Below are 14,767 nucleotides of genomic sequence, written 5' to 3'. Positions count from 1 at the left end.
TCTTTTTGCTAATGGCAGGTTTGTTCCAATTAAAGTTAAAGCACAAGTCCTGTGGCTGTTGCCATGCTGAAGAAATGTATCTATTTGAAATGCTGTATTCTGCTTCCTTAAGTCTGCATCAAAAGCTAAAATGTGTTTAGGGGATTCATACCACGTATTTTGTATATGCTGTTCTATACTTCCAGCTGTGCTTACAGTGTGCTGAGCACAGTATGCAATAAGCATACAGGCGAATGTAAACACCCACACATACAAGGACATACTGTATAAAAATAAATCATATAAATAAATAACAGTAAGTAAAAAATTAGAGCAAAAATTGTATATAATTTATTTTCTCTAGTGTTAGTAAATCTCCTGTTCATTTAAAAAATATCACCAAATAGTTTTGCTGGCAAAATGATTCAGTGCTATAGAGTAGTTCCCCATGCATTGCTGTATTGGTGGGGTTTGCATGGTCAAGTAGGTCGAAGAGCAATTCCAAAGGTAGCCTATAGGCAGGGGTACATATATTGCCCATAAAAGTAGGTTTCTGCCTTAAAGTGATATTAAAGGCATTTTTTTTGTTTTATTATAACAATTATTATACTTACCTGCTCTGTGCAATGGTTTTCCTCTTCTCGGGTTTTCCTCTTGCTCTGGAGGCACCCAAGCGGGCTTGCTCCCGAGCTACTACTCTACGTGTTCATTCACACACAGATCTGTGGATTGGCCCACCTCCTCCTTCTCCTCATTGGCTCAGTAGCTGTGATTGACAGCATGGCAGCCAATGGCTCTCGCTGCTATCTCAGCCAATGAGGAGGGAGAGTCCCCAGAGAACTGAGGCTCTTGTACAGATCACTGGATTTTTTACCTTCATGCATTCTGAATAACCTTAAGCCTTTACAACCACTTTAAGTCCTCTAGGAAGTAAGATTATTGCACTTCCTTCCTAGCAGGGCTTTGTAAATTTTTGGGGTGGAGCTTAGAGTTGGGTAGATGGGAGTGGAGCTGCTAGGACCAGGATATGGAGATGTGAGGGTAAGGTTTAGGTGTTTCTAATCCCATGGTGGGCTTCCCTGGTACTGGGTTATGGCTGAGATATACCACTGATGATGGGACAAGGACCTGTTATATGCCATTGAACTGGCGAATGTTTACTGCAGGTTTACCATGCTATTAACAGGAAATATGTAACACTGCTTTCAAGTATTTTTCCATAAAATAATTGGACTGAACCTTCAGCTAGATCAGGGGTCTGCAACTTTTAAGACATAAAGAGCCACTTGGACCCATTTCCGAAGGGAAAAAAAAGACTGAGAGCCGCAAAACCATTGCAACATTTAAAACAAATTGTCGCTCTTTTTTGGTTTATAGCACAAAAAATAAAAACCGCAGAGGTGATCAAATACCACCAAAAAAAGCTCTATTTGTTTGAAAAAAAGGACGACAATTTTGTTTGGGTACAACGTCGCACGATCACGCAATTGTTAGTTAAAGTGACGCAGCGACAAATCGCAAAAAGCGCTCTGGTCATGAAGGGGGTTTAAGGGCCCAGTAAGCAAAGGGTTAATCAGGGCCACAGTGTATCGTCATAATCACAATCATAGCCTTCGGTAAATATGAGGGCCCAATGTAATCCAAATTATAAATATATTATTATATTGTTGTCACTTTTCTATTAATATTTTTTTAACCCCCCCTCAGAACTACTTTTCATAGAAAACGTTAAATTAACTTACCTTTTTTTGTTCTTCACTCCCGCGCAGTGCTGTGTTCTTCTTCACACTCATGCAACGCTAGCCACGCTGGTTTCGGCTCTGTCACTCCTCCCCCTCGCACACAGGAGGCCTGACGTCACCAGGCACTGTACTCGTGGCGAGGCGGAGCTGAACCACGTTGAGTAGCTACGCCGTATAGTAATTCATCCCCCATATAGTAATTCATCCCCTATATAGTAATTCATCCCCCCTGTAGTAATTCATCCCCCACGTAGTAATTCATCCCCCACGTAGTAATTCATCCCCCACGTAGTAATTCATCCCCCATAGTAATTCATCCCCCATGTAGTAATTCATCCCCCATATAGTAATTCATCCCCCATAGTAATTCATCCCCCATGTAGTAATTCATCCCCCATAGTAATTCATCCCCCATATAGTAATTCATCCCCCATAGTAATTCATCCCCCATATAGTAATTCATCCCCCATATAGTAATTCATCCCCCATAGTAATTCATCCCCCATATAGTAATTCATCCCCCATAGTAATTCATCCCCCATATAGTAATTCATCCCCCATATAGTAATTCATCCCCCATATAGTAATTCATCCCCCATAGTAATTCATCCCCCATATAGTAATTCATCCCCCATATTGTCTCAATACACTTACCTTTGCTCCGCGCGTTTCTCTCGCTGTGTTCCCGCGCTGTGTTCCGGTCTTCAGGGCGGACTGTGAGAGGAGAGGAGTTCGTCACGCTGCCCCGCCTACATCCTGGCTGCCCTGCCTACATCCTGACAGCCAATGTTCCACGCTCCGCGGGCCGGATTAAAAGAGTCCTGACTTTTGATGCAGCCGCCCGAGAGGAGGGAGGGGAGCGGGCGCCCGGCACACAGAAGAGCCGCATGTGGCTTGCGATCTGCAGCTTGCCGACCACTGAAACCCTATTGCCTGTCACCTGGTGGGCAGTGTGCTCCGGAGCCGCAGCAAAGATGAAAAAGAGCCGCATGCGGCTCTGGAGCCGCGGGTTGCCGACACCCGAGCTAGAGTATGGTGACTCGAGAGAATGCCTGGTATTTTTGTATATGTATAAGCTGGGACAACACACAGTTAGGACACAGTGCTGGACAGGTCAGTCTCATGTAGAGTACACAATATGGTATGCAGAATCCTGAGAGTGAGTTATACAGTGTAAACCTGGTCAGGTTGGGACTGGTGGTGATTAGGGAATTAAGTTGCTCTCTTGTCTAGGAGAGCAGACCCCTCCATGTAGCACGTGGCAAGTGACCTGGGCCCTCATGCCACATGGGCCCCAGGTGTTCAGCTAGACTACCTGAGCCCTAATCTGGTACCATGGAGGAGATGCAGTGCCCCGCACAGTGAGTGTTCCCAACTATCTATAAGTTGTTGCTATCGGTGAGCAGGGGAATGATGAGTGAAAGGTTTACAACCCACCATTTATATACAATTGGCAGAAAGTACATTCTACATGGACTGAGAAGGACTGTAGATATAAGAGTTAGGACCCATACAACCATGCTCTGTAGCATGCCCCCTAGTGGAGGGAGTACTGCGATTCAGTTGCCATGGGACCTGCCTACAAAGCAAGTTACCATTATAGTACTACATCATGGGAAATACTCCAGTGATAGTCTAGGCAAAAAAATGGGTACCCTGGTCTCTCAGGCTGGGGTTTGTGTATAGATCTAACAAACGATCCTGTAAATAGTAATTTTAGCAAAGCCTAAACAGGTGGCTGAGGCATTAGGATTGCAGAATAGTCAAAGTCAAATGTGTTCAATTCTGTGACACAGAAGTTTATGACTTCAACATAGTAGAAAAAAACTTGCTTTCTGATGTTATTTGGAAACCAGAGAGTAAAGTAGCATCAAGCAACCCTTTGCTTTAACCACAAAAAGCAATCAATAAGCTCTTGTGATGATTGTCAAAGGCCATTCAGACTTCACCTAGAAAATCGTTACTTTCTACTGAACCTGTATTGGTTAATAAATATATAAGTGTACCAAATTACCCTATTAAATATATTCTGAATTAACCGGTTCCATTGTCCTTTGGGGTTGCACCAGCTATTTATTTTGCAACAGCAGACTAGCTTCAGCTCTTAGCTGTGAGCCTTAATGATAGCAAATGCTATGTTGATGATGATGATGGATGGAGTTTTATTTGCAGCATTGTGGAAAAGGTTTGTCTCTAATAGTAGATTCTTCCTGCATCAAACAGATAATTATGATTAAGTAGGCAGCACTAAGGATTTGGTGTCTCTCTTAGGCAGCATAAACAGCTGGAAACTCATTACAAAAGAAAAAGGGAGTAGCATACATGTTGCAGAAAGAACAAAAATTGTTTTGAAAAGTGGAATACTGCAGGTGACCACACATTGCTTAATAGAAACGAGTGCCCTGGATATAACCTTCTACTGAAGCTGCATCTGATATCCCTTGCTCCTTTAAATTGCACTTAAAAATGGAGCAGTGCTCCCCACAGTGGCACTGTCTTCTGTGGAAGCTGCATGCTATTGGGCTCCTCCCCAGCTGTCTACACACCCAAACTAACAGTGGACTGTATACTTTGGTGCAGATCACATGCCCAGCCACCTCTGCCTCATCTGGTGTGGTCACTCTGAACTCTGAATTGAAGTTAAAGGAGCCCATACCTGCATTTGAGCATTGTGAACCAATAGCCCTTCACTATAGGTGTAGACCATTATGGTTCCTGTTGTTGAGATCAACTACTCTCAACAGCATGCAAATTGTGTTTATGTGCTGAGGAATAAGGCTCTTCCTTCAATGGCTCTGTGGCTCTAATACAGAATGTGGCCAGGGGCCATTTTCTCCACCCATCCCATCACCTCTCTACATAACCTTTGATGAAGCTGTCAAGGATGGACCAAAGAGGAATACTATTAAGTGTCAATGACAGCTATGTGTCAGCTAGGGCTGCTGATATTACATCCAAGATGGCAGCTCCCAGCAGCAGTTAGAGGGTTTTGGATGTCTGGAGAGGCTTTTACAGGGAAATAACAAAATACCTTAAATCTAGATATAATCTTATAAGATTTTTGTTGAATGAATGGTCTGGCAAAAGGGTCATTCTATAATGCAAAGGACGGTGTAGGCCTCTTTTGGGGGGGTTATGACAAATGGTGATCTTTAAACAGAATATTGCTTTAAAGTGTTACTAAACCCAGGACCCTACATTCACTATATCTGGTCTCTCACAGTACACACAACATGGAAATGCAATTATTTTCGTAAATATAAACTGCTAAATACCTTTTCTCATCAGCAGTTAGAACAGTCTTTTGGCTTCTATCAGTGGTCAGCTAAGCACTAGCTAAAGCTTGTAGGAGGAGTTTGCTTTCTGCTCTAGGAGGATGCAAAACCTCTGACCTCTGTCTGGACAGTGCTGATTGGTCCTGTGCTAATAAAATGTACTTCCATCTTCCAAGAAAAAAAAACAAACCTTCTCTAGCAATACACACCAAATTGAGCATGTGCAAAATGCCTACGGTTCAGTCTGTCTTTTCTGGAGATAAGAGGTGGTCACTTGAAAAAAGGGAAGAACAAAGAAGAAGGGATAAAACAGCCTTTTTATACAATGCAGAGGATTAACCCCTTAGGTTCCATAGTGAGTATAGCAAGCATGCTTTACTGGATATACAGACTGATTTTACTGTTGTGGGTTTAGTAACACTTTAATCCTGTAGGTAAATAAGTGAACCAGAGCCTTCACTAAGTGGGAGAGTGGATTTGATACTAAAGTGGGCAGGCCCTGCACCCAGGACAGGGCCTCCATGAACAGAGGAGATTCCTTCCTGGGAAATTAACCTGTGATCTAATCAAAGTAATTGGGAGCAGAGTAACTACTGCAATCAGCATATAACATTAACCTCCCTAGCGGTCTGATTATGTCCATATTTCTGTGCTCAAAGCGGTACATTTTTTTGCATGGAAATACATTTTTTTTTATTGCAGGTCTGTAATTTTTAGGAATAACTCAGTGAAATCTGTCCGAACAAGAGTCTAGTAAACATCCCGGGTAGGATAAAACTTGAAACATGAAATCATAAATTATAATTTAATAAATAATCCTAAAAAATAATAATATAATAATAAATTTAATTCAATAATATGATCAAACCAAAAACACTGAAATTTGAAATATAGCGCCAAGTTCGCACATCGCTGAGCAAAGTCGCAAAATCGTTTTCAGTGTCTGATGACGAATTTCCCCACGAATCATTATCACTCAATTCTGCAAGTGGTTCTAATTTACTATCGCTGTTCTCTAGCTGGTCTAAAACCGCTTTTGACCTAAAGCGACGCTTTTTGGACGCCATGGACTTTTCTAAGTTTCCAGGCAGAAAGAACGATAAAAATGCAGGCAGGGCACAGGACAAAGCACTAGGGACAAAATGTATGTGAAATGGTTTGATACAGTAATGTTTTACTATGTAATATTCGTCTATTAGAAAAAGACACTTTCTAAAATTTTTAAATTTGCAGCCGGTTCCGTCCCATATGTCCCAACGCTCGCAGGGACCGGAACACGAAAGCCAGATGCCGGCATCAGCCGGAGGAGACGCTGCAGGGGATGCATCGCAGGAGCGAAGGACAAGGTAAGCACTGCAGGGAATCCCTGAGCAGCGCCGCATGGTAAGCCCGAGTGTAGCTCGGGGATACCGCTTGTGGTACTGAAATTTTACCCCGAGCTACACTCGGGAATACCGCCAGGGAGGTTAAACATAAGTTTATAGATACACAACAGTATGAAAATAATACAAGCTTTATATAAGAAAAGATAATTAATAGTACATACATTCAATATACAAACAGGCAGCATAAGCAAAGGACCCAACAAGAGTCCGGGTAGAATTGTGCACATACACCCGGTTATATATAGCTGTTAATAGGAATATTTCAGATGAATGTTGCAGCAAGGTTCAGTTGCAGGGGCCCCCTTGGATGGTCACGTCACTGCATCACTCTTTGTGTCGGAGACCTAATGACAAGACCAATGGTGATAGGGAAATATTCCAAATGTTCTCCAACCAGCCTGCAATGCAGCTTCTGGGACTCAGAGTCGCCTATCTACTCTGCCTCTTGGTCCCTAGCAGTGTAATCTGTCATGCAACCAGACCTCTAACTACCTGAAGTGGCCATCAGATGCCTAACCTGGCTCTTCCTATGCTGGTTATTGAGCCCTAAGCTAAAACTAGCTACAGAATCACAGACCAAAGGAGACAAGGTTAACTAAAATAACAAGAGCGTTACATAAACTCTATTGCAGTAAACAGGACCACCCACTAATATACTGGAAGGCAACCACTACACACATACAGTAGCACAGACCTAGTTATCAGGAGATGTACATGTGAAATAATAACAAAGGGACAAAGATACTAGTTAGACTATTAGAACATAAGAATGCTTACATATTAGTCCCTTCTGGCCTGGATGTATGGATTGGGCATGTGGCTGAGATTTTCCTCTCTCTCCATTTCCTCATTCAGGGGTTTTCAAGCCAGCCTACCAGAGACAGGAGTGCTAATACATAATTATACATAACAATGTGATATTAGCAGCTAACAGTAGAGGGCAGCAGATCCCTATAGCAGTTTCCTGAGCCCCATTGTGATTCAGCAATGTGCAGGAGAGCCTCTGCTCTCTGGGGTCTCTCCCTCATTGGCTGAGACAGCAGCAGGGGCCATTTAGGAGAGAGAGGGTTAGGGCCGAGCTGAAGCTCTCTGTGTGAATAGATACACAGAACAAGAGCTTGAGATTGAGCCTGCTTAGGTGCCCCCAAAGCAAGCTGCTGGCTCTGGGGGCACTTGGCAGGAGGCAGGGGCCAGGAGGGCCAGTGAGGGACCCGAAAAGAGGAGGATCAGGCTGTTCTGTGCAAAACTACTGCACAGAGCAGGTAAGTATGATGTGTAAACAAATTGCCTTTAATATCACTTTAATCATAAAGAACTTGTAAAGGTAAAAATATATAAGCAGATAATTCCTTTTATGTGCTAGTGTGCATACATTTTTTTCAGCTCAGTATATCAGCACTGCAGAGTCCTTCGGTGGAGGTTCTGTCTCATTTTCTGTTTTTTTTTTAGCTGAAACTTAAAATTCCACAGACTTTAGAGTCTTTCTAATGAAATCAATTCTCTTCTGAGTGCATATTTGTGAGCCTCGTGCAGCAGGGAGAAGGGGAATTTACATCAAAATCATTCCCAATCACTGACTAAATCTCCACGATCAGATGGTCCCTGAGCTGAGACTCCATCCATCATCTCATTACTATTATCAACTAATCTTTTTCATTTGTTGATTGTGTCTAAACTGCAAGGATTGGTAATGGTAAACAAAGCACATTATATTATTTGTATATGTGTGGGGAAGAAAGTCTGTGATGACTAATTAAATGTTTTTAAATGACAAAAATCTATGCTCCAAAGGTGACTATTCTGTGGTGTTTATCCACTGTTACCAATGTTGTATAACCCACTGGCTATTGTGGAAATTGCTGTGATTAAATTTAGAATATTGGAGACTGAGAAGCCCACATGAGGTCACATCAGTCAATATTTAAAGCTGAAGGATAAATAAATATAATCTAAGGCTAGGTTCACACTTGTGTAGGTCCTGCATGTCACGTTGTGGGAGCACAGCAGCCCATCTATTTGAATGGGCTGCTGTAATTGCAGGAAACATAGGGAAAAGGTCCCCAACCCTTTTTTTCAAACCTCAGCTGTATGGAACCGCTGGGTGGTATGGCACCGTGAGGTTTCGTGCACCTGAAAATGTGCTGCATTTTCTGATGTAGCTCTTTAGTAGATTCTCAATCGCACTACTGCATGTCTACTAAAGAGCACCGCATTTTGCCTGGAGGTTAAGAAACGTGCGTGATTAGCATGGTTTACCTAATGCCCATGTGTGTGAACCTAGCCAAAATACAAGAGGCGTGTGTATTCTTACTTGATTCTTGGCGTCTTTTGTGTGTTTCTTCTGGATCTGTACAGTAAGCAGTCAGGAAATAACTCCTGAACTTTGCCTCTATGCTGGAATTTCCTCCAGATCACTCTATGTGCAGGGTGACTGGTCTTGTATCCATTGGTGTGGCACTGTGATGATGTTACCGCTACTTTTATAAGGTTATAGCTAGATTTGAAAAGGTATTCAGTGCACATAAATTGCATTTGTTGTGGCTACTTGTTCATTCTTCACATGACTGGGCCATTAATATTCCTGGCAATGTTCTCTTTCGCAGAGACAGGGTAAATAGGAAAGGTGGTGGTGTCTGTCTCTATGTGAGAAGTGATCTCAGAGCGAGTGTGAAAGAGGACCTAGTTGATGGAGAGTGCGATGAGGCTGAAGCATTATGGGTGGAACTGCACATTGGGGTGCGTACTACAAAGGTAATCATTGAAGTTTGTTATAAGCCTCGCAGTGTTAATGAAGAGGTGGAGACTCAGCTCCCTGCACAGATCAAAAGGGTTGCAAGGGCTGGGATAGTGATAATAATGGGGGATTTTAACTACCCGGAAATTGATTGGAGTAATGGTACTGCAAGAACAGTTAAAGGGCAAACATTTTTAAACCTGCTACAGGACAATTTTATGGTACACTTCATAGAGGCCCCTACTAGGAATGATGCTCTGCTGGACCTGGTAATCTCAAACCATGCAGAGCTTATTATGAATGTTCATATAAAAGAGCATCTGGGTAGCAGTGACCATAACATGATTTCATTTATTGTTAGCTGTAAACAGCAAACACATACGGGAAAAATAAAAACGCTCAATTTTAAGAGAGCTAATTTTCCAAGGCTGAGAGCTGCTCTCCAAGACTTAGACTGGGAGGGAATGTTGACATCAATGAACACAACACAGAAATGGGAGTTCTTCAAAAAGACTGTATCTGAACACCCTGCAAAATATATTCCCATGGGCAACAGGTTTAAAAGGCTAAAAATCAAACCTATGTGTCTTACGGCCAAAGTTAAAAAAAAGCTATAGATAATAAGAAAAGAGCTTTTGCTAAATATAAAAATGAAAGAACGCTATCATCCTTTAAACATTACAAAGAATATAACAGATAATGCAAAAAAGAAATACGTAAAGGCTGCAAAAAATTGAAAACGAACGACAGATTGCAAAAGATAGCAGAACCAACCCCCAAAAATTCTTCAAATATATTAACTACTTACCCTCCTGAGGATTTCCCCCCTTCCTGACCAGGCCTCTTTTTGCTACTCGGCGCTGCACTAATTCAACTGATAATTGCGCAGTCATGCAATGCTGCACCCAAATGAAATTTACGTCCTTTTTTTTCACACAAATAGAGCTTTCTTTCGGTGGTATTTTGATCACCTGTGCGCTTTTTATTTTTTACGCTATAAACAAAAAAAGACCAAAAATTTTGAAGAAAAAAAAACAATATTTTTTACTTTCAGCTATAAAAAATATATAGTAAACTCAAAGTTAGTTATAAATTTAGGCCAAAATGTATTCTGCTACATGTTTTTGGTAAAAAAAAATCCCAAAAAGTGTATATTGATTGCTTTGTGTGAAAGTTATAGCATCTACAAACTATGGTATAGATACTGCAATTTATGCCATTTTCTTGCTATACTGCGCTGTGCTAGTTTAACGGACAATTGTGCGGTCATGAAATTTGTCCTTTCACACAAATAGAGCTTTCTTTTAGTGGTATTTGATCACCTGTGCGCTTTTTATTTCTGGCGCTATAACCAGAAAAAGTTTAAGAAAAAATTTTTTTTTTGAAAAAAATATTTTCTCATTTCAGTCATAAAAAATATCCAAAAAAACTAAAATTTTGTCATAAATTTAGGCCAAAATGTATTCTTCTACATGTTTTTGGTTAAAAAATCCCAGTAAGTGTATATTTATTGCTTTGTGTGAAAGTTATAGCGTCTACAAACTATGGTATAGATAATGGAATTTACATAGCTTTTACTTTCTGACTGCTCACATTTCTTGAGATGCTAAATACCAGGATAGTACAAACACCCACAAATGACCCCTTTTCGGAAAGTAGATACCCTAAGCTATCTGCTGAGAGGCATATTGCGTCCATGGAAGATTTATTTTTTTCCACAAGTTTCTGGAAAAATGACAAAAACTTTTTTTTTTTTTTTTTACACAAAGTTGTCATTTAAATGATTTATTTCTTGCACAAGCCATGGGTATATGTGGAATTACAACCCAAAATTCATTCTGCTACTTCTACCGAGTATGGGGATACCAAGTGTGAGACTTTTTAGGAGCCTAGCCGCATAGAGGAGCCTGAAATCTAATGACCACTTTGAAAGCCTGAAGGTGCATAACTTCCTCATTACACTTCCTCAATACCTATCACAGTTTTGAAGGGCCTGAAATGCCAGGATAGCACCAAACCCCCCCCCAAATGACCCCTTTCTGGAAAGTAGACACCCCAAGGAATTTAAAAAGAGGCATGGTGAGTATTTTGCAGATCTAATTTTTTCTCATAAGATTTTGAAATATAAAAAAAGAATAGAAAAAATATGTTTTTGTTTTTTTTCTTCATATTCCAAAAACTTGTGGCAACAATGTATTTTGGGGAGTAATTCCACATATACCCATGGCATGTGTGAGCAGTAAATCATTTAAGTGACAAATGTTTTTTTTTGCCATTTTCCAAAAACTTGTGGTAAAAAAATAAATTCTTCTATTGATTCAACATGCCTCTCAGCAAATAGTTTGGGGTGTCTACTTTCCAAAAAGGGGTCGTTTTGGGGGGTGGGGGTGTTTTATGCCCAGCATTTGAAGTTTATGCCACACATCACTCACTCTTCTAACCACCTGAAGATCAAGCCTTTTCTGACACATTTTGTTCACATGGAAAAAAAAAAAAAATCAGTAATTCTGCTAGGAAATTAATTTAAACCCCCAAACATTATATATTTTTTTAAAGCAGACACCCTAGTGAATAAAATGGTGGGTACTACAATTTTTTATGGCGCATAGTACTCGCGCAGCGATTTTTCAAGAGCAAATTTAAAAAAAAAATACACTTTTTTTACTTTTAATGCACAAAAACACAATATATTGGCCAATTATTTGGTAAAATATAAAAGATAATGGTATGCCGAGTAAATAGATACCAAACATGACATGCTTTAAACTGCGCATGCCCCGTGCAATGGCGACAAACTGCAAACATTTTTAATTTCAAATATTTTTTATTGAAAGATTTTGATACATTACAAAATAATATATATCAGTACGGTTCACAATCAGGTGCATACATACCTATATGAAAGAGAAAAAGAAAATCCCCACCAATTGGCTGGGGGTATATGAACAATTATCTAGTGTTTCAGAAAGTGTTATTTATTTAGTGTGAACCATTAGGTGTAAAAACGTTGTATAAGGTGGAACGGGATAGGGGAGGGGGAGGAAAGAGGGACACCAGTCTAGGACATAGGGTCGCAGTGTTTATTTATGAATATATTATCTTATGGGGCAGTTGGGGTTTTGTAGCCATAGAGACCATTGGTTATTGAATTTGTGATGGGAAGAATTATTAGTAAGAGCTGATCTTCTTTCCATGTCACATTGGAAGTTCAGGTCCGCTATAAGGGCAGAAAGAGAAGGGGTTTTGGAAGAATTCCATAGTTTAGTGATATTAAGTTTTGCGGCTGCTAATATGTGGATAATGATGGTACGGGATGTGTTGCTGAATTTGTCGATTCCTATAGGAAGGAAAGCGAGAGCAGGGTTTGGAGCCACTTGGGCTCCAACAACTGTAGAGATCAGTTGGAAGATACTATTCCAGAACGATCTTAGAGATTTGCAGGTCCAAAGAATATGTAGAGTTGATCCTGTTTCTCCGCATTGTCTCCAGCAAGCGGATGAGTGGTGGGGGTAAAATAAAGTGAGTTTGACAGGTGTAAAGTACCACTGGTGTAAAATTTTCATGTACGATTCCCAATGGGAGCTACATCTGGATGCTTTGTGTGTGATGTTAAAAGTTCTTTCCCATGTGTGGGGTTGTATTGGTTGAGAGAGAAGTTTCTCCCAGTTGGATTGGGAAGTGGATTGTAGAGTAAACAGTGATCTGGTTATAAGCGCGTAAGAAGTCGATATCCCTTTCTTAGGGTATTGCGGTTTATCAAGAAAGAGGTATGCGGTTGTAGGAACCTTCAAAAAATGTGGAACATTCATCTTTTGTAAGGAGTGAGCTATCCTCAAATATGTGAAGATTTCATTGTCAGGAAAATTTCTGTGAAATTTCTGTTGGATGGTCGGGAAGGAGTCTAGTTCGTGGTTTGTATAGAGGTCTTGTATACGGGATATATCTTGTTTTTCCCAGTGTAGAAGGTTCAAAGAAGGGGTAAGAAAATGTAGTACGGTGATCGGGGTGGGAATTGTTTTTGACTCTGAAGAGTTAGATGATACAAGGTTATACCAAGCTTGTGTGGAAGCACAGATGCAAGGGTGTTTGGGTAGGTTTCTGGATTGAGAAGATTGTGGTAGAAATAGAATGTCACGTAGTGTTGGCAGAAGGTGAGGGAGTGTTTCCATAGTGGTCCACGGTTTTTCGATAGTTGGGTGCCACCAGAAGTAGAGTTGGTCTATAAGTACTGCATTATAGTATGATTTTAAGTGCGGGAGACCTGCCCCTCCTCTAGAGGTTGGGAGTATAAGAAGGTTTGTTGTACATCTGGGTTTCTTTGAGTTCCAGAGGAATTTGGCAAGTAATGATTGTAGCTTGGAAAAGAAAGCATTGGGGACGGGTATGGGGAGTGTGCGAAAGATGTAAAGGATTTTAGGTAGTATGCACATTTTTAGAGCAGCTACTCTTCCCAGCTTCGGTAATGTAGATGTGCGTAGGTTTTTAACTTCCTTGGCGGTATGATTCTTTCCAATTTTTTGTGCTGAAAGCGGTACCATTTTTTTGCATGGAAATATGTAGTTTTTTATTGTAGGCTGTAATTTTTAGGAATAACTCACTGAAATCTGTCCGAACAAGAGTCTATTAAACATTCCGGATATGATAAAATTTGAAACACGAAATCATAAATTATAATTTAATAAATAATCATAAAAATAATAATATAATAATAATAAATTTAATTCAATAATATAATCAAACCAAAAACACTGAAATTTGAAATACAGAGGCAAATTTGCACATCGCTGAGCAAAGTCGCGAAATCGTTTTCAGTGTCCCCACGAATCATTATCACTCAATTCTGCAAGTGGTTCTGATTTACTATCGCTGTTCTAAAACTGCTGTTGACGTAAAGGGACGCTTTTTGGACGCCATGGACTTTTCTAAGTTTCCAGGCAGAAAGAGCATTCAAAATGCAGGCAGGGCACAGGACAAAGCATTAGGGACCAAATATATGTGAAATGCATTGAAACAGCAATGACAGCAAAAATGACATTTTTTAAAAAATTCAAATTTCCCGTACGTCCCGACGTCACAGGGACCGGAACACAGAAGCCGGATGCCGGCATCAGCCGGAGGAGATGGCCGGGGACGCTGCAGGGGACACATCGCGGGAGCGCAGGACAAGGTAAGTGCTGCAGGGACCCCCAGAGCAACGCCGCATGGTAAGCCCGAGTGTAGCTCGGGGTTACCGCTCTTGGTATAGAAATTTTACCACAAGCTACACTTGGGATAACCACTAAGGAGGTTAAGTTCTTGAGGGATGGATTTGAGTAGTCGTTTGTGATTTGAGGTATAAAGTTGGTCTGTTGAGGTGGTGAGTTTAATTCCCAGGTAAGGGATGCTGTGGTGTTCCCAGGAGAAGGGAAAGCGCTGTAGGAGTGTTTTCTGGCACTTAGTGGGTATATTAAGGTTTCAGATAGAGGATTTGGGTGCATTGCGTTTGTAGTATGATACTTCTGAGTATTTTTGAAGATGTGTCTGGATCGTTTGGAGTGATTTGTATGGACTGGTAACCATGAGTATGATGTCATCTGCAAATAAGCTAATTTTGTGTTCTCTTTTGAGATGGGTGATACCTGTGAATGTTGAGTCTTCTCTGAGTTTTGAGGC

Source organism: Staurois parvus, unplaced genomic scaffold, assembly GCF_062004578.1.
Source record: "Staurois parvus isolate SC_StPar_1 unplaced genomic scaffold, SC_StPar_1.0 ptg000544l, whole genome shotgun sequence".
NCBI classification, from domain to species: Eukaryota; Metazoa; Chordata; class Amphibia; order Anura; family Ranidae; genus Staurois; species Staurois parvus.
The sequence above is the reverse complement of the archived record's forward strand: the minus strand, read 5'-3'. Positions refer to the sequence as shown.